At 43.6% G+C, this 20,867-nt stretch overlaps 1 long non-coding RNA gene across 2 annotated transcripts; it reads left to right on the top strand.

The window, feature by feature from the left end:
- The first annotated feature begins 9,376 nt into the window (after window positions 1-9,376).
- Window positions 9,377-20,100, top strand: LOC119154144. 2 transcript variants are annotated; one of them, XR_005106348.1, is made up of 6 exons: window positions 9,377-14,053; window positions 14,625-14,765; window positions 15,563-15,769; window positions 15,924-16,007; window positions 18,779-18,880; window positions 19,757-20,100. It is a non-coding gene; the product is annotated as an uncharacterized LOC119154144 (long non-coding RNA). The 2 variants fall into 2 exon arrangements; XR_005106347.1 differs by lacking the exons at window positions 9,377-14,053; window positions 14,625-14,765 and having other exon boundaries at window positions 14,776-15,769.
- The last annotated feature ends 767 nt before the right edge of the window (window positions 20,101-20,867 follow it).

Raw genomic sequence — 20,867 nt, 5'->3', positions numbered from 1 at the left:
TGTGCAGCGTGCAACTCCCTGTGCATGAATTTGCAGAGATAACAAGCTTCATTCTGATCCTCTGAGTTTAGCTCCACTGGTTTCATGCTTTCCAGTGGTGCAAATCAGGCCTGTGCTTGATGACTCTGACACCGCCCAGGTTAGGCTGCGGTGAGGACGCTGTGGGTTAGTCACGACCTTATTCCTTCTGAACTCTCTGACTGTCTAGGACCGATCCTGGATGTGAGGAAGAAGGAGTTTACCAGTGTGGTTAGAAACTGCCCTCCCTTCGTGCACTCCCTTCTGGACGTGTGGTTTGCAGGAGGGTACCTCTGGCCAGCGCTGCCTGCCTGCGTGCTGTCGCCCTCGGCCACTGCAGCTGTGGAGCTGCGCGAGGCACTTGCCAGCTGTACGCGGCGGTGACAAAAAATGGAGAGAGTGAGCGGGAGAAATCCCCTGATGGTTGTAGAAAGAGTTATTACTTGAGTTTTCTAAGTTTTTCATCTATCTTTAGTGTTTTCCAACTATATAATCTGGGAAAAATATGACCTTTATGCCTAAAACATAAAAAATATATTCAAGAATAGTGTTGAAGTGTCCATAATCCTGAGTCCTCAGATACAGGCAGGAAAGTAAAAAAAGATTTACTGAGATTTAGTTACTGAGATGAAAGAAACCCACAGCTCAATTTGCAAGTGTAATTCTGGTCCACAAAAAGCTGTGTATTGCCGCTCTTTCTTATTACTGGCATAACTTTCAACATAAAATATCAACAGGAATGCGTATGGATACTTTGTTATGAAGAATGTAATTAGAAATTAATGGGAATCATTGATTAAGCTGGTTAATCTTACAACGTATGGAACACTGTCATTTGGACCATCACTTTTAGTCTTTTAAGTGCCGGCAGAAAAGGCACCGTTAAAGGTGTGGTATGTTTACTTGTGATTTCTTCTCTGCATATCTTTATTTCTGGCTGTATTAAATTTATTTGATATTTTACATAAGTGCATTGAAAACCAGGAAAATGCATAGAAGTCATTTATCATTTTATTGATATAAATTCCTGTTAATTTAAATGCTGACACTACCTGTTGGGAAAGTTGAAACCTGTTTCCTGGGATAGCTGGTACGGAATGAAAGTCATGCTTGGCTGTAGTCCCGCTGCTCTGTTAGCATGCGGGGTTTGTCTGGTTACTGGTGAAGTGGAGGACCTGGGGCCGGTCCTGTTGCCCAGCGGTGAGTGCGGGGTGCTGTGGCCGCACCACCGTTACGCCAGGGAGTAGCCACCCGGTGCTGGCTGCGCTTTTGGCCCTCCGCTGTTGTAGAAACTGCTTCCCTGTAGGTCCTTTGAATTCTGTCACTGCCTGCCAGACCCATGGGGCCCCTCCAGCCTCTGACATCAGTGCCAAACTCCACGTGTTTTTTTTTTCTCTGTTACTTTTTCAGAGAATCCCGAGGGTCCCGTTTGGCCACTCGGTGGAAAACCGGAGGGTGGGAGAAAGCTTGCAAGGTCACCTCTGTTTGGAAGCAGCTCCCTTGGCCCCCAGCCCTCCCCCCAGCAGCTGGCTTTCAAACGGCAAGGGAAGGCGGCGTTGATGCGGCCCAGGGGAAGGGCCCGCTCAGCGTATGAAGACTCAGTGTCCTCGTTGTGGGGCAGCGATGGGGAAGGCTGCTCCCTTGCAGGGAAAGCCTTGCGTTTCTCTCTGCGTGTCTGTTCTCCCGCTGTCGCAGACTTCAGTGCCGTATTTACTTTTGCCTGCCTGGAGCTAGGTGTGGTGTATAAGCACTTTTGTACTAGGGTAGGGTGTGATTCTGCTCTGTTAGAGCCTGAGGGTTGCAAGTAGATAGTTTACTAATTCTGGGGTCCCAGAGGGCACGAGGTGTGGGTCTCCTACTGCTTGTGCTATGCTAAGTAGTGATCACGCACCAACTTTTAGGCAACCTGACTAGCAAGTTCTAAAATAATCCAGCTTATGTGGCTTAAAGAGTTAGTGCTGTGCAGCTGAGTCACTGTAACCTGCTGGGTGCTCGCTCACAGCCTTCCCTCGCTGCCAAAACCACTTTAGCACAGACTACCCTTAAGCTAAGCCATTCCTTTTTGCAGTCACGAGTAAGGACCGCATATGGTCACGCAGGTGATAAGCAGTAGTGCATGAAGCCATAGTAACCTGATTGCCTTTGGTTATATGTGTAAAATACTGTTTTAAGGATCTCTTTTCAACAAGAGAGAATTATTTCATTTTTTAACCATTCGGGATCAAATTTATCCCAGTGGGGATCTATACAGGGTTAATCAATAGTGCTAAATTTAAGAAGGAAAGAATAAGTATCTTTTAAGGAATAGTCAAGGAACATTCTTCTATTTTAAATAAATGATACATTTTTTTCATGGAAAGAGTGTGCAGCAAAAGAAGAAGTGCACAGTAAAATTTAGTGGGTATTTAGTGGGACAGAGAAATTTCTTTCAGTGTTTTCAGGTGCTTGTAGTGTTTAGGTTAATTGGTACATCCAGTAAAATCCTTCTTTGTCCTATAGGTAAAGGGTCTGTATTAAACTTGTGGCTTCCACAAGGAGGAGGAAAATTTTATGCAAGTGTTTGAACACGAGAGGTGGACTGAGGGAAGCAGAAGGAAAAGGCCAGGACCCGCAGGACTCCTACAGCCACCCATGCGGCGGTATTGATCTCTCTTAAAGTTGTGGTTTTCAACCAGGATTTGACTTAATTCCAAGACAAAAGTATGAAAATACAAGAACATGAATTAGAAAATGTTGGCAATTGGTTAGTAGAGGAAAATGGTGAGGCAGAAGAAGGAAGGAAGGGATGTCAGTGTGAGTGAGATGTCAGTGTATGAGGTCAGAGAGGCAGCATGCAGAGGTGAGTTGGTATTTGAACGTGCAGGGAACGAGGCAAGGAGGGGACGGTTTGGTTCCATGACATGCAGTTGCGGGATCAACAACTGTTAAAGGGCACATATAAAGGCATTTGGAAAATCAGTGCTATGTGTAGGCTAGGTTTTGAAGTGTGGATTGAAATGATATAAAAAATTTCAGTTTCTTTAAAAAGGAAGGACGTAATTTTAATGGTATGTTTGAGGACACAGTGAAAAGTCACAAGCTGGGAAATAACAAATGCTTATCAAAGCTAGAAACGTGACCTTTGCTAGTTGTGCTCTAGTACTGCCGGTGTTTAGAGGACCACATGCTCGTTTTCAGTTAGAATAATACGCTTGTCAGTAGATGCCACTTCTGCACTATGCTATAGTGTTCATAGGTCTCTCTTCAGATGATTGAGGAAAAAACCCCAAAGTTATGAAGGTATAAAGGAAAATTAGCTCAGATATTTTACTTGCACATTTCACAGCATGGTTGCAAAAGTGTGGCAGATTTTTCTTGGAAAATTAGGATGCATTCCAGCAGAAATTGATGCAGACACTCAGCTTTTTCCTGAAAAAGAGCTTTCACTGTTCCTCATAGCTAAGTATTTAGAGCTTGCAGGACAGGGCCTAAAAAGCCACGCATCCTTCTGGTTTTTTTTGTTGGGTGGGGTTTTTTTTCCCCTCCAGGAAAACAAAACTCTCCATGTTTCCATGTTAAAATGACTGGAAATTGAACTTCGGGGGATCTAGCATGTGATTACTTTTTTTAGACAGGATTTTCTTCGTAGCTGAATAGGACTGAGTCTTTTTTTTCTCCCAAACCAGATGGTAAGTGATTCAGTACTTTTAGCAGTAGAAAAATGATTTGTTTTCTTTCCTCAGTAGTTGGTGTGAATGTACTTTTCTTTACCTATTTACATATTATGTAAACACACTTTACCAGCATTTATGTATATAGTTTATAGTCCTAATCCTGCAGACAGCCCTGTATAGGCAAGGCTTTGCACACAGAAGGAGCTGACATTGCTTACAGAGAGCTGTTCGCATGGAACTCGTGGCAGGGTTGTGACTGTATTTTTATGTATGCAGTCACATTTATGACACTGTATGAGGATGCCAACAGAACCGTAAGTCCACAAAACAGCTGAGTAACTTTGGGCACTTTTTTCACCTAAGTCTCTGGGGATGCCTTTGATCTGTTCTGCTGTCTTCCTGTGGTAGGCTGTAGTCCTTTTGAGTTAAAGCTAAAAGCTTCATCCTTGTTGCAGTGTTGGGGTGAGTTCATCCTGGTGTACAGGGGGAGTGAGGGCCTCATTCGTGTGACCTTTTGGACTTGTACTGATGCTACTAGGGAGACTTCGGAAAGGTTTCCAGTAATGGTGAGAAATATTTGAGAGAATATTAATAAAAAAATTCTTTCCCATGTGTACCTGATATCTCGATCTTACCTGCATCTATGTTTGTGTGTGTATGGTATTAAAACCAAATGCTACATGCACCACTGCTCCTTGTTTTGTGCTAAATAAAACATACATGTAAACCATGTATTTACACCGTGTCAGCATATGGGTATTTGAGGCAGAACGGAAGGATCTGAAGCTGATAGTGGACTGCATTGTAGGGAAACAGTATGTTACAGTGTCCAGCCACTGATTCCTTATACAAGAAGGTGCAGGCGAGCTTGCCCAAGTGCCCTTACAGTTGTCCTTGCCCAGCAGTTAAGAACTGTTTTGTACATCTGATGTGCTTTTACCCTAGTTTGTCTGAGAATTACAACGCTGAATGCATGGAGCCATACTGCAGCTTTACTAAGATGATAATACTCCACTTAAAAAATAATGGCCAGTTTCTGTGTTTACAAATGTGGCTGTACACAGTTGGAACGGGACTGTCTGATTCTGTTCTGGGTTTTCGCCTCATCTACGTACGCTTAGCTGAGTCGCTGCGGGTTCGCCCACAGAGGAGCTGGCCACTTGTCTTGTTTTCCAGGTTTACCAGAGAGTCGAAACCCGGATCTTGACATCTCCCACTTGAAAAATGTGACAATCTTCTGCTTCCGTGAGTTCTAGTAGCGGAAAAACCCCCACATGAATTAGTGTCAGAAATACTGTGCTGTGGCATGTCAAGTTTTTCCTCTCAATTAAATTGTTCAGTGGAAGGGTGGCAGAAGAGGGCCCTTGAAACGAGCACTTTTTTGACATGGATCAGTAGGCAAGCTGGGGTGATTCACGGTGCCTTGTATTTGTGGAATAAATGACTTTTCTCTTTATGCAAGGGGAATTGTTTCGGGTGAGTGTGCCTCTCAGGCTATGTGGCTGTTGATGTGGTCACGCAAGGTGGCAGAATACTGTCGGCAGGACACACAATCCTGCGGGATGCTGCTGCGTGGGGTAGCGTGTGGATCACGACTGGGGTCAGGCTGCCTGCTGGGAAGAGCGAGAGCTTGTTTGGCCAGCGGGCTCTGTGTGTTCCGTACCGAGAGCCGTGCCTCTGGACATACCTCATCATGGTTGCAAACGCTCACATTTGGTAACTGGGAATTGCTTTTTTACATCACCAGAAACAAAAGCACAAAGCAATGGTTATGAACTGTAAACACTGTATCTGTACAAGAGCTGAACGGTGACTCCGAACCCAGCTCTTGCAGGCATGCAGGGACAGCAGGATTAAGATTTCTGTTATCTTAGACTGTTGCTGTGCATGCTCGTGCTCATTGTAATTGCCTCCTGACTGGCAGCAGAGTGCTTGCTTCCCAGTGCCGCAGCTCCTGGTGCCCCCTGGCACCATGCTGCCTGTCCCTCACCAGCCGGGTGTTGCACCGGGAATGACACCGTGTGACAGTGGCTGTGACACGTATAGCGAATGAAGGCGGTCCAGCAGAAGTTAAACCAGGTGATCTGTCAGTCAGGGAGAATAAGCAAAACGTGCCCTCAGTGCAGAGGGCTCTGAAGAAACAGGGTTGGAGACCAGTTACCTGTTACCTCCTGTGAGCTCCAGGGAGTAAATAGTGTGGAGAAAACTTGGCTCAAAGCTTTTAGGACTAAGGAATTGCCGGAAGCTCTAGGTTACTTAGGACATAAGCACGCATTTATAAGCACTGGAAGTACTGAAGAGAGTTTCTTCTGGTTTCAGTTAATAACAGGGCATGTTGTGTACGGTTTGTTTGCTTGGTTGGTTCATTTTATTGTGTGTAAATACACTGTAGAAACAATTTTGTCTTTGTTCAGTGTTACTCAGCTGGCGTGCTTCTTGTAAATCTAATGAATTAAGGGGAGTAAGTAACCTGCTCTGGTCTGTCCATTTAAAGTAAAGGCCCGCGAGGGATATGGTGGGACTGCAGAGGAGTGAGAAGGATGGTGAGCAGAGGAGGCAGTGTGTGCAGCAGAACAGAAAGCTCCAGGCCACGTGTGCTGCGGGCACGGCAGCACACCGGTGATGCAAGTTGTCTTGGTGAAAAAGGAGTTCTGCTCTTCCATGTGTGGTATGAAACTCAAGCTCCGCTGAGCTTGGTGGAAATGACGTGGTTTTGCACTAGGGCAAGTGAGAGCAGAATCTGGCCAACTGTTAGTGGCTTTTTATATTTGGGCCTGAAATAAAGTGGCTGTGTATGCAAATAATTGTGCAAGTGTGACTCCTAAGCGGCTTATAAAGGGAGAATTCAGTATTTAATTGTAGGAAATACAAACTGTTTGGCACCAATTTCCTGGTTTGGCTGAGCTGTACTTGACCTGTGACAGAGAGAGCAAAGGTGATTTCAAGTCCTGGGATCCAAGGGGCCAGTGTGTAATGTAACTCAAGGCAGAGTCAGCGCATAGGCTGCTTTGTAACTATAGATGCTTATTCTGTGTACAAAACCAGTTGATTCATTCTCTTTTGTTTCCATTATCTCATCTCAATCTTTATGTGTGAATCTGAGCTATTTTACTTCAAGGGGGTGGCATATAACTAGAATTAAAAAAAAAGGATGTAAAAACAAGAAGTTTGTTGTTTTGATATAAAGATGTTCTGATGTAACCAAAATGATCAAACTGGTTAAATCTGTGTGCAGCATCTGAAAACTGTGAGAAGCCTAACAAGTTGAAAATAACCTTTCTTCTGTTCTGTGTCCTGCATTTCTTGCAATATTTTGACCCATGCCTTGGAACAAGGATAGTTTATCCCTTGGAATATAAAAGAGACTATTGGAAGCAATCACGTTGCTGTAGCTTAACACAATGTCACTCCTCAGCTGTGCTTCAGGAACCAGCTGAACTTCAGGAACTCTGCTCTCATGCCCTGTGGTGAAATGATACCTGTTGGGAGCTGTGGTAATCTCACCACAGGTTATCAGCTGTCCTTATGCCTAGAAATGTGGCCATCCCATTCAAACTCCTGAGAGCAGGGGATATTTTTCCTGAGGCCAAGATTTAAAAATGCTTTCACTTTTCAGAAAACCTTCAGAATTTGACAAAGTAAATGTTACTTTGCAAGCTTCCCCCCACCCCCCTTCTATGATGTAAAAGTATAGTGCAAGTGTGGGTTGTGTGGAGAGGCATCGGATTTTGTTGGGACATAAGCGTGAGCCTAGAGCTGATGGGGTAGGTTTGAAAATACTTCCTGGCAAAAGTAGCACTGGCTGAGCATCAGAAGCTCGCATCCAGTTGACATCACTGGAAGATGCACATGCAATGTAAAGTACGATGTGGACTTTAAGCTTCTGTTCCTGTGGTATGTGAGATTTTATACTACACAGAAGAGTTGGACCATTCACTTTTCTGGGTAACTGATATAAACCAGGTATCTGTGACCTCTTCCAGTCTGCTGTCTCTGGGGTGCGCCTCCATGACTTTAACGGAGTCCCACATACACACAACAAGGATAGTGTGTCTGGCTGAAGGAAGGGGCGTTTCCATGTTCTGTGGCTGACTGAGTTCCCCTATGATCACGTCTGATGTACAGGAACGCTGAAACCATGTCAAGAATACGGTCTCTCTCATAGAGGCCCAACCACACAGAGAAGTCATGCAACCAAGTTCCCTGTTGGTGTGTGTCTCCTCCCTTTGACTATCTGTCCTTTTAGATGCAGGGTGTCTGGGACAGGCGCTGTCGGTCAGCGTGCCAGAGCCTGCGGGCACTGCTGGAATAGAGGGAGCAGCTTTCCTTCCGCTCTGCTGCTTGGGTGTGACTGAGGGCTGAGCTGGAAAGCTGCTGGGTGGCTGGCTTCCTTTTCTAGGTGGACCCAGCGAAGCAGGTGGATTGCCTGAGGAGTCCTGCATTGCTCTGGCTGGCACCAAGTGTGGCTGGATACCTCAGAATTCCCAGAGCTGCTCAGCTCTAAGCCCTGTCTATGCATCTACAGCACCAGGAACGTCTCCAGGGAACGGAGGTTACTAGATTGGAGGATGTGAGTTACATTAAAAGGCCAGTCCCTGGGGGTTTAGGAGTGATAGCAGAATAAATACTTATAACTTGCTTTCATGTTACATGGCATGGGACTTGTTCTTCCTTGCAGATGACCTCTCCAGTGCTGCTCTGTGATAGCTCCTAAAGCCTTGATTTGACACTAACCTCTGGTGTGCTGTGGGCCAGCAGATCTGCACAGCAGCAGGCCCACCAGTCTTCCTGCAGAGAGTTAAAGGATTTTTGGAGAAGCTGAGTGATTAAAAACCCTGCCACTCTCTTCTCTGGCAGTTCCCTGCGTTCAAAGTGTCCCTCCCTCATCTCTGGCATAGCTGGGCAGCAGGCTGGGGAGGCAAGAAGCACTGGTTTTATTGTCGTTCAGATGCTCGGGGCTGGTGATGTTAGGTACTGTAAGTGTAGATTTTTTGAGAGGAGAGTTGTAGAGGAGGGAGAAGCATCGCTATGAAGTGAACTGGAGGTGTAGTACTTTGACATCTTGGCACACAGGGCTGGCTGAGGAGAAAGGAGTAAGTTTAACCGAAAGAAAATCCTCTTAATCTGGGTGATGTCAGTTTGTCAGTTTGGTAGCTATGCAGCTGCAAGCCTGCTGCTGCCTGCTTTGCAAGGGGCAGACCATTAATTACAAGGCATGCAGAGTGCAGCACACTTAGGGCTCTGTGGTGCTGACAAGCTGATACCAGAATAACTGCAGAGAGCATGGTCATGTCCAACACGAGGTACATTTTAAGAACTGAAAAAACCCTGTTACCCACTGTGTCACTCTTGAAGACAACGTGGCGCACACACATGCTGAAACCTAAACCTCCCTTGCTTTCTGCTCCCCAGTAGCTTCATACACGTATTCAGCTTCTCCTTAGTGTGAGCCCCAAGGCGAGTATCAGTGCAGCACAGGGGTCGGAAGTGCTTTGGGGTTCCCTGGGCCAGCTGGATGTGCAGCAGTCCTGTGCCTTTTGACCTGCGAAGCACTGGAGCACTTGGGTAACGTCGCTGGGCAGGGCAGAGGGGTGGAGCAGGCATACTGTGTATATGCAGTGTATATGCAGTGTATATGCAGTGTATATGCAGTGTATACTGTGTGTACACAGTGTATGGATACCTGGCAAGGCTGCGAACCCATTTTGGGGTGCGGAGGCAATATTGTGGGTCAAAGAATGTGGGACAGAGTTAGGTAAGAGGATGTGAGAGCACGCTTGGTATTTGGCTGCTAAGCAGGAGGCAAGAAAGGATTTTACTGTTTGTGGCTGGAGGGATGGATCAGGTTGAGAAGAATCTGGTTGGGCTGTGGTGTAATTGTACAATATATCCAGAATTTGCAATTTATCCCAGACTAGACTGGAAACGTTCTGGTATTTTTCCGTAGTGCTTACAAGCATCTGATAGTGACCGTGCTGGGCACCTAACTCGCTGCCCAGAGCACTGACAATTTGTCCCCTCTTGTTTGTCTTCCCACACCTGCAGATTTAATACTTCTTTCTTTTTTGGAGAATACAGCCCTTTCCTGTCCTGTCCTGTCTCTTGTGCCATTCTCAGGGAGACGTGGTGCAATGATAGCACTTCCTAGTGAGGGGCTGGTGAATCACTTTGTTGGTGTTCATGAATCTCTTTTTGCTACCAGTTTCTGCACTGGTCTTAATATAATTTCCAAAAGCAAAAGTAATTTCAGGGCCTTTTCTTTTCGTTAAAGAGACAATACTGAAATTACCTCATTGCATACTGTACCCAAGCTCCCAGTGCGCTGCAGAAGAGCTCTTCCAAATCTATTTGTGTAGCTGAAGGTATTGCCACCTATCCAATTGATCCAAGTGCAGAGCTTGCTTGCAGCAGGGCAGGGAGAGGGAGCACATACGTTTGTCTCACAGGCTTTGATGGGTAGTCCAATAACTTAGCTTAAAGTTTAAAGCTGTGCTGTGGGTCTGATAACCTCTTGCACGGGAGTAGAAGTGCTCTGAGCTGTCATGGCTAGGTGTGCAAAGGCTCATCTGCTAGTAGAGATCCTCCAATATTTTATTGCCTGCCTAGGAAAAGTAACTGGTTGTTCACCTCCATCAGCTTTGCACCTCAAGTGGTGTAATGAAGGCAGGAAGCAGGAGTAAGTAGGTCCTTCAGAATTTCCTTGTCCAAGGGAAGAACAGATGGCAGGCTGTGTGGTTGTATCAAGTCAATGTCAAAGGTCTTTAACATGCATCCTCTTATGCATTGGCACAGAGCTCTTTCCTGGGGAAAAAGGAGTTGCACGTGGTGTGAATATGATCTTGTGAAGGTAAAGGCACTTGTGGTTTATTCTTGGCAAAGCCTGAGGCTGCTTTAAAGTCATCTTTATGACAGCACTAATATTCTGGCAACCACAGGGTCAGGGCATTGCATGAGAAGCACAGAGGTACCTTTGCATGTTACCTGGTTCGATGGGCCAAGTGTCCCTCCGTCACAGAGATCCAACCCGTTTCTCCAACAAAGCACAGCACGAGGTCTGGCAAGCCCACTGCTGCCCTCAGAGGGTATTTCCCCATTGTTTTGTCTTGACTGTTACGCCTTTCCCTTTCCCTGCAATACATTGCTTGGTGCCGGCTGGTATTTGTAACGTGTTCAGTAGAATTTTAAAATGAAACTTCTTTGGAGGAGGTCAGCGTGCCGTGTGGGACATGGCCTGTGTGTGGGCAGCATCTGACAGATTCCTGTCACTGTTACCCAACAGCCTTGTCAGAAACGACAGCACCTGCCTGTGGGCTGCACTAGCACAGCGATACCAGCCAAAATGGGAAGCGTTAGCAGTGCTGTTTGCCCCAAGTGTTCGTAGTCCCTCCCCGCTATGAGAGGCACAATGTAATTGTCTGGATGGATAGTTACATGTGTTAGGATAGTGATACCAGATACCATTCAGTTCTGAGCAGTCGGAGTGTAATGATTATAACAGAAAAGCAGCACAGAAGGTTGCTTTAGAGTTTTTTAGTTATCAGTGACTTTTCTACACACAGGCAGGTAAGGAGGTAACCTATTGTAAAAGATGTCTCATTCCAGAATTAGTGCCAAAGATCAGATCTTCCTGATCCATTGCTGGGAAGGGAAGCTCTGTTCTCGCGTTTACCGTGTGCCTACGTGCTGGGGATTTTTCTGTTTAATTTCTCTGTGATGGATGAAATCACTTGAAATCTGTTTTTTATATCACAAGGTTATTTGACTTTTTCTGCCTATGCTGCAGCCATTAGTGCATGTCACGTATGTTATTAGCACTCCATAGCAGTATGCTGGTTTGTGCCTAGTAGCGATTCTCAAAATAGCCATTGCTTCACCCTCTCTCTAAGTTTGTGTGCGTCCAAGCCACTGAATTTTCCATGTGGTCCACTGTCAGCCTCCCATTGTAAATTATCTGCCCTTGTAATCCACAGCCTAATTTCTCTTACTCAGTTCAGTGGAACTACTGACCATTGTGTTTAGCAAATCAGGTTGGTGTTTTGAATTTTAAATGAGAATTTCCTAGTTGCATGATTTGTACTTACTTTGTAAGTTTTGTAAGGCTGTTTGGTTCCCTGCTGCCCTGATCTCAAATCTGTGACCTTGGAAATCAGTGGATTTGAACGTAACTATTTTTTCATTTGCAGTCCCCAGAGGATTGTAATTACACTGTTGCCTTGTGACTGTGCTGAATTAAGAATCAGAGCCCAGCTGAAATTCCCAGACCAAAGGATATAATGGCTACTAGTAAACTTGGTGCATTTTTTATGCTTTTTTTCTAAACAATATTTTTTTGCGTTGCATATCGTCAGCATTTTTGGAGGGAAGAAAAATTATTTCTTAGGTACCTATCAAAATTTAAGAAAATGGTGGGTCCTCTTCCCCCTTATGTGCACACCTTCTCCTTCCATATGTTTTAGTGTTCCGATCATCTCTTTCCATTGTAACAGGAAAACATTTTATAGACAAGGGAAGGAAAAATCCAACAAGTTTGCTCTGCCTGTAGGAGCTCTCAGTCTAAGTATGGCAAAATCAGCAAATATGAAATGTAGGCCAATAGTTAAGGACAAGAAGATAGTGAAGTTACAGATACTAAATAAAGACAGGATGAGATTGTTCAAAGAGGCAGGAGGAAGGACACAGGATACTTGGCAAGAGAGACCTAATGGTATGGGTCAGCTTTACTACGATTGAATCTGAGTGTTATCCCAGATTATGGAGTTACAGCATCCAAAGCCCTCCCAGGGAGACAGATCTTAGCCCAGAGGGCAGCATGGGATAAGGCTAAAAGCATAGAGAAGAAAAGGAGACACACGAACAAAAGGAATAAGAAGAGTGGAGGGAGTGAGAAAGTGAGCAGGGAGGAAGAAAAGCAAAGGGCTGGGAGCAGCCTGGGGTCAGACTGTGTAAACACAAACTGCGGTCTTGAGCAAAGTCAAAGGGAGTTTTCTCAAAAATAACAGTGCTGTCAAGCCCAACACAAGAAGTTGAATTTTACCTGCAAGTAGACTTACGGCAGTTCTGCTCTGTGTTAGGTCTGCATTTGGAATTTCAAGTTTTGTTTTGCTTCTGGAGTCCTCAGTCTTGCATAGTCCCATTATGACAGTGGTGGGCAATGCAGGTTTTAGCGAGAATGAGTTCCTGTCCTTGGGCAGCTGCACCGCTCATGTGCATTTTTAGCAAAGACTGTCCGCAGGGTGCAGGTTAGCTGGTGGAGCTAACAGCAGCAACTTTTTGGAAAGCAGCACTGAACTTGCCACAGGCACAACCCAGCAGCATTTTCCTGAGCCAGGCACTGGGACTGTGTGTGGAAAGCTCTGTTTGATGAAATCTGGGGCAGCTGAAGGGCAGACAGGCTATTCTAGTGCTTGCCTGTCTGCTGGAAAAGGTGAAGGTGTACCTGTGCAACATGGGGAAATACCGGTGCACGCCGAGACTTCCCTAAGAGCTCTGATTAGAAGATGCAAATGTGAAGCTTTAAAAAATTTAATTTATCAACAGAAGGAAAACTAGTAATGAGCTGAACAACTTTCACGTTTCTATCTTTCACCTTTCTAGATACTTTAGCAGCTGAAGATTTAAAATTAATCTAGATGATGTTGGGGCAATCTAACAGCCTCATTAATTGGAGGCTGTTAAAGTCTTCTTGAACAATCTGTGGTACTCTTTGGGAGGAGGAGTGTCTTCAAATTAGTTTAACCTTCACTTTATTATTGTTACTGGTTGAATTAATTGCTGTCTTTATCAGGGATCACAAACCCTCCACAAATCTGATTGTATTGACTTATATGTTTTCATTTCTTGAAAGGTGAAGATGTATAAAAAAATAAAGGAACTTTGGTGGCAGTTTGTTAGAGTAAGGAATCAAAACTGTATTTTCAGCACATCTTAGTAATATACGTGAATCTGTAGAACATATCTGAAATTTATATGTGTTTGCTCTTGTTCCACTTGTCTTCTCCTCTCTCTTCCCAATCATTGTTTCAAAAATGTCAGAGGAACCACAACTGAGCATATCTCCTGTTCCCACCTGTGCTTTGGGATGCAAAATAATGATGTTAGCACACAGAGACCTTGACTTCCTCTTGGATGCATCTGAACGATTTTACTAGGGAGTCCGCTGTGCCTGTGATCAGTCTGAAAGCAGCTGATGGTGGGCATCACCACAGTATGGTACTGGGCTGCTGATCAATTTTGTGTCTTTCAGGAGACTTGAAAAACGAGATTCATCAGGCATCACTCTCTTAAACCACAGCCTCACCATGAGAACATTAGGGCAGCCACGACTGTGCAAAGTATCTTCACCAGCAATCTCTTGCTCTCTGACAAATCTTTTGTCCTTGAAGGTAACTGTGGGTGGTCTTCCTTTGTCTAATTTCTGTAAATTCAGTGTATCACTTTCTAGTTATGCAGCTGATACTCGTGTTTATATGAATGGCTATTTAAAAAAGGAAAGATTAGATGTTTGTTGTTTCATTTCAACATAAATCAAACTTTGTACTCACATAGCAATTCTAATTTAGCCCCAGGAATAGCTTTAGTATTGCTAAGTGTCTGGAGAGTATTGACTACAGAGACATGATTTTAAGCAGGCTATAATAGTTTCTACAGCTGTTAACAGTTCGCAGAAGAAAGGCAGTATTATTCATCGGTGTTTAAAATGTGCATGACTTGCATTGCACAGAAGTCAGATTGGGAGAATGTCAGAATTTTTTTTTCTGAAATTCTGCCAGGAAACTCTTCAATAACTGGAGAAATTCTTTTCACTGGTGAAATCAACATGCAGCACATTGTGTTATTATAATTGCTTATAGCTCACCATGAAAGTTGTCTTTGTATGCGTGGATGTACGGCTTGTACTGTTTTGTTTTTATTTATTCTGCATTCTTTATTATAATGTTCTTTCCTTTTTTCCAGACCAGAAAGATTGTTATTGAGCCTTCCACAAAGCTGAAATAATGCTGTGTGTTAAAAAAATGTTAACAATTTGAAGAAGTTATAAAAATTTATAAGTTGACTGAATACTTTGGAAATTTCTGCATATTTTAATATAAATAGGTAATGCAAATGTTTGTTCTTTGCATTTAGAGGTGGGTCTCTGTTTTCTAAAGGTCTTGTATATAAATTTGATTCTTACAATTACATGAGAACAAACCCAGTATTTTTTCAGATTGTGTAATAGGAAAAATGTATTCGCAAAAGACACATAACATACATGGTTATTTCTGAATGTCATGTAGCCATGAGATTTAACATAAATAGTATCAGTTGTTTGAATGACTTCATTAAGTGCGTTAGGGGACTGCCTGTTGCAGACAGATGAGGTCCTTCCATTCAGTTCCATGGGTCCTGGGTTGGCCCACAAAGGAAAAGACTGCTGCAGCAAACTGAGAAATAAGAGGAGATGATTGCTCTATAGATAGCATGAAGTTCCAGATTGCACTGGTAGAACTTGCATAGAAATTCAGTCACACAAAATCAAAGAAATCGCAGAAGACGAAGGAGTTTTTAATTTCAGATGAATTTGGTGTTAGCGATGAGTTCGAGCTTTATTCATAACTGAAATTATAAAACAGAACAAGAGAGTCCAAAATAAAGAAAGGAAGAGTAGAAACAGGTGAAAGGGAAGAGGTAAGCGACAGAATACTGGCAGGGGAGCAAGGACCTAAATGATGACAGGCAGTTTTAACAAAGAGTAGTCCAAAATGGTAACAGTTCAAATCCACTGGAGGTGCTGGTTGGGTGAATATCTGAAAAGACAGGTATCAGGCTGCTTTCTTGGGGGGGTGGAGCGGAGCAATGTGAGTTTTGGATGGTTATGCAGAGTGGAAAGGGCTTGTTACATTTCCCTGAAGGAGAATGAATGCTGATACTCCAAGACAACTTCTACACAAGCAAGTAAAGCAGCAACTAGGAGTGGACCTGGTGAGTTGCAGCTCTAGCAAGGCCCCCTGGACTGCACGCTGTGTGCAGCTGCTGTGCATTGCCTGTGCTGCCGGGGCACCTCTTCCAGCTTAGTTTTGTCTGAGAGGGATCTGGTCTGTGATGCAAAGCAAAGCATGGTAAGTGGGGCATTTGAGGGGGCTGACTTCAGAAGCACACTGCTAAACCAAACTTGAAAACTAATGTAAATGCACCCTGCCAGACTGTAGGGTGGGAGTGGTGACATGGGACAGGGCAGAGGGAATACTCAGCATGCGCTTGTTCATGTTACAGATGCTGGCAGCATGTGGAGCTGACAGCAGTGAAAGCTCAGAGGAGTACAGCACATGAAGAGGTCACCGGGAGCTGTAGTGCAGGGTAAGCCCTCCAGGAAAGAGAAAGGGAGAATGATTGATGCAATGCCGTGTAGGTATGTTTCAAAAAGTAAAAAAGATAGAGTTCCCTTAACATACATCTTAAAAGGAAGACCGTGGGATGGTTTTGTCCAATGAAACAATATTATTCAGTAAGGTAGTTCCCTCCAGAAGGGACAAAAATGGCTTTTAGACATATGCAAGGTGACCGTGAAGTTAGCTCAAGCTTTTCGTTGTCTGCCTTCTCTTCAGAGTAAAGAACACCTCGGGAAAGTTAGTGCCTATCTTAAGGTTACTGTAATCTAGTATTTCAGAATGGATTCCCTCCTGATGAAATTGCCCATGAAATTTTGATAGGGCTGGAAGCACTTTGTAACACCAGCTGCATTAAGAAGTGTGCAAAACTAATGCACAAGAGGCCCAGGTTTTTGATGCGCACTTTTTATAGATCTTTTTCTCAGGACATCCTGGAACGTGCTTTGCTTTGTTGAAAGGCTTCCTTGGTCGTTGTGACCAGTGCTATGAATTAACATTGCTGCTAGCAAGCGGTTTGCTCTGTAGGAAGCTGCTTATAGTTTTCAAAGACTGCTTTCTAGATGGAATCACCATGGTAAATGAACCCTTTAGAACTTACACTCACAAAACTGAATTCAGTTCGAGAAACTGTTGATTCTTCAGTCTTTTGTGAGTCACTTCCACTGTAACATTCTCTGGAATCATTCATTTTTGAGTGTTAAAAATGACTGGTTGGTAATGGGGAGTTATCATAGATTCCACGCTCCTTGTCAGTGTGCCACTTCATACAGTATTTATTCTCACAGACCCTGTTATATAAAAGTACCATTTTACAGAGCGGAGGCACAGGGAGAATAAATGATGTAGATAAGTCTGTGTAAGGAAATATGTTGCAGAACCCATCTGGGGCTTCCTCAGCTTACAATGTTTGGCCACTGGACCAGCTCCCCTCTTGTCGTGCAGCAGTTACATTCCTCTCGTGCTGTGGCTCTTGGTCAGCCAAAAGGCTGCTGCAGATAGAGCGATGGGGTGAGTCTGAATGCTTTCTGGAAGCTGGTAAGATTCTTAACTTTAGTGACAGGATTATGCCAAATAACATGATGATTAGCTGAGACAAATGTGTTTAGTACCCAAGCATAGCACGTTTATGTATGCCAGTACTTTGAAAACAAGGAATGCCAAAGGTGCACAGTTATTGTCAAGAACTGTTACCCTTGCTACAAGCAATGGGCATGCACAACAGTTTGGCTTTTGACTTTGCTAAAATGATTTGCTAGTAAGATTTTGGCTTGTGAGAGACAATGAAATGCACGAGCAGAACACAAACAGCTTTACTAGATCTTGACAGCAGTTGTGAAGATAAATTCTAACAACGTGTAGGATTCTCCAGGCCTCTTTCAAAATGACTGTGTTGCCTTGCTAAATACGCTGATTGTTGCAGGTCTTTGTCCAAGAACAGTTGGCCTTAATTGCTTCTGAGCAGTATTTCCTTGGCAGCTCTCAGATAACAAAAGGCAATCCAGAGAAGTCTGAATGAATCTCTACTTAGAAACTGGCCACGTTCAATCTGTAAAGTATGTAGAATTTAGTAATTAGATTTTTTTTTCCTGAGTAAAAGCCGAAGAGGGCAGTAGGTGCAGGATGTGGAGGGAAGAAGCAGTGCCATGACCCTACAGCATTTCTGCATGTTGAGTCAGGGAGTGACATTTAAACAATTCTCACTGCACCCAATATGAAAAACTATGATGCAGATCAAATTGCTGGCCCTGCTCAGAGAGAGATGAGGAGGAAAAAGGTCAAGGCATCTATCTACAGGTAGCCTTTCCTGTGTTTCAGATGTCAGGGGAGCTTACCAGCAAGCCAAAATACCTTTTCCCCCCTTCTCTTTACATTTTTCTTTCTTTGAGGGAATGAATGGCTCCGGACTTTCCATCTTTAGAGCTGGTGGTTTCCACGCCGCAGTGATTCAGCCAGCATGAACTCTTGACCAAATCCTAGTTTGTTTCCTGGTTTTGTTTTTCTAAAATATTTTACATTTAGCAGGGCATAAAATCTATGTATTGTCGCTACTATGTGATGGTGTTAAGAAGGAGAGCTGCACTCTTTTTACTGGTTAGCTCTCAAAGAGCAGTTCTCTGTGCTTCTGAAAATGTTGCAACTGAAACAACTGGAAAGAACTCACTGAATTTTGACTAAAATTAAGACCGAATACTTACATGCTCCTGGCTCTTTGATGCTGTGTGTTTATGTGGAATTTCCTTTGAGGTTTAATAAAGTCTGATTTTTATTTGAGAAATATGCCCTGCCTGAAATGTTCTAAGGTTTAATCAATGTGTTATTGCATAGGAAACTCATATACATTTGTTTAGTTGCTAGATAAATAGATTAGTATTGACAATGATTTTAGGGGATAGTAGGTTGTTAAATTAATGTGAAGGGCCTTGTTCCTTTGCCTCGGTGGATGTATTTTGATGACTGTGTTCTCTGGGGTGCCCTTTCTGGGGAATATGCTGGTGGTTATCCCTGTTATCATCTAAGTGGTAGGCTCAGTAAGGACTTAGAGTAGCTTGGCTCTGGAGTTTTAAATACCACGAGAGAGATGCTAGACAGGAAATCTATAGCCTGGGAGTGCTACAAACAAAAGAAATTATACCCTGAAAATTAAAAACATAAAATGCTCTTTCAAAAGTCCATACATTTATATAGGTACATTACCCCAAATGATGCATCATACAAGTAAACAAAATATTGCTGTCATAGGTTTGAGACCAAAGATGGAAACCTATTACAGCTTACCTCTGTGAAAACACAGCATTACTCCCTTCACACCCTGTGTCTTCTTGTTGTTCAGCAGAAATACTGGTATGTACAGATTCATTTCAGAGTCCCCTTCATGCAGTGACCTCCATTGTCTGCTTTCTATTTTACACTACTTTCCTATATCTCCATAATTTTCTCCTTGTACTCCAGTAACTTGTTGGCCATCTCAGATTCTGCATGGGTTGCCTGAGGCTGTGGGCTGAGGTACTTTAGCTGCGTGGGGCCATCCTTCTTTTCAAATACCAGTACTTTTTAAATGGTACAGGGCATCCAAAATGCAGGACATAGTTGTGTGAGTATGCTAGTGACATTACATTGACTAACAAATATTCAGGTTACCAATTATTCAGAAGTGTCTGAACTAAATTTGTTTCTGCAGTGGAAGTTCAGCTTTGTTTTGCATATGTGCAATATGACAAGGTTTCATAACATGATCACGTAGAGGGTTTTTGTACTTTCTAGCCTTGAGTAGAGCTCTGAGTACGGAGCTAATGCAGCCATTGCTACATGCATTGTGTGTAGATTGAAGAGTGGCTCTCTGCTCACATCCACATGGCACTAATACTGTGTCATCTTGGTCTTGCATGACATTGAGTCAGGTCAGAGCAGACATTTTGCACGTGGAGCCCATAGGGGAGCAGGTAAGCGTCCTTGCTGCTGTGGTTTTGGAATCATTGATGGTAGATTGCATTGCTGAAGTCAGTGATACAAGATCAATGTAACGTCTATAATCACCTCTGGAACCTCAGATTTTCACATTTCAAAATGTAAAACACAACCACCTTTTTGCACTCAATTTTCTAATGCGGCTGGCCCAGTTTGAATGTCTTGTTTTGGAGTGGGAAGCAAGCGCTGTCTGTATGTGGAGGATACTGTATGGTATCCCATACTCAAATATATTGTTTTCTTCCTGAACAGGGCAGGATGAAAAGGGAAGATAAATTATTTCAGCTAAGTGAATAATTCACACAGAAGACTTTTTCCACACTACCCAACCTTCTCTTCTACTTGCATCATGTTGGTGATGCAATTGCTGTTCTCTGCTATTTATGTACCTTTCAAAATTTCTATTACTTTTTTTACTCTGTGGATTGATATGAAACAGTGTTTTGTGAGCTATCATTAATCCTGGTGTTGGCTTAGTGGGGTTTGGGTGCTCTTACTGTGTTGTTGGTGCTTTCTGTTTGGATGAAAGCACAGACACTTCCAAAATAAATGCTGCTAAGCTGATAGAAACCAGTTTCCCTGAAGATTGTTCTGTGAAGCTGAAACACTGGCTTTCTTTAAGTGCATTTGCTGGTACAACTCAATTGCACACATGTTTGCAGATGGTACAAAGAAGAGTGGCAGAAAGAAAGCTCAAGGTAATGGAGTGGAGGAAATGGTCTGCAGTATAGTCTTAAAGGGTGCTGAGCTCTTTCTGTGCTCAGAGATGCTGATTGTGCAGAATCTTCATGTGCATCAAAGGTGAAACTTATACTTAGGCAAGTGCTGGAAGGATCACTGCTCTGTGACCTGCGTCTCTCAGATATTTTTTTCAGTCTTGTACCTGTTAGCAAGTGGTTCCTGTTCTTTAGACTGCTGTTACCTCCTCCAACAGATAACGACGGTATGGAATACTGTCGTGTATGTGATGACTGTTCACTGTGGCTAGTTTCTTCTGGTGATGTCAAAAGTTATTTTATGCCTTTTTGCTTCCCTCACTGATTTTAGGGTTCAAACTTCTAATTGTTAACTGAGTGTCTTTTTCATGCTTTGCAAAATCAGGGATTTCATTGAAGGAGAGTGTTCCAAGCTGCTCTTGAGAAACCTCATGTTTGCATCAGGTGACAGAGAATATTAGTAAATCGACTTCTTGAAAAGGAACCTTCAGGATACCATGCTGTCACTGTGTTAGAGTGGTAAGGCCACAGGCGGAACCCAGCTGACACTGCTGCAGTGAGTGCCTGAGCCAGCACAGCAGAACAGCACAGGCAGCTGTTACAGCAGTGCAAGGTCCCAGATTAGCCAAGGCATAAATGCTTTGCTC

The sequence above is a fragment of the Falco rusticolus genome, chromosome 9 (assembly GCF_015220075.1).
Source record: "Falco rusticolus isolate bFalRus1 chromosome 9, bFalRus1.pri, whole genome shotgun sequence".
Taxonomy (NCBI): domain Eukaryota; kingdom Metazoa; phylum Chordata; class Aves; order Falconiformes; family Falconidae; genus Falco; species Falco rusticolus.
This window is presented reverse-complemented; position numbering and strand designations above follow the sequence as displayed.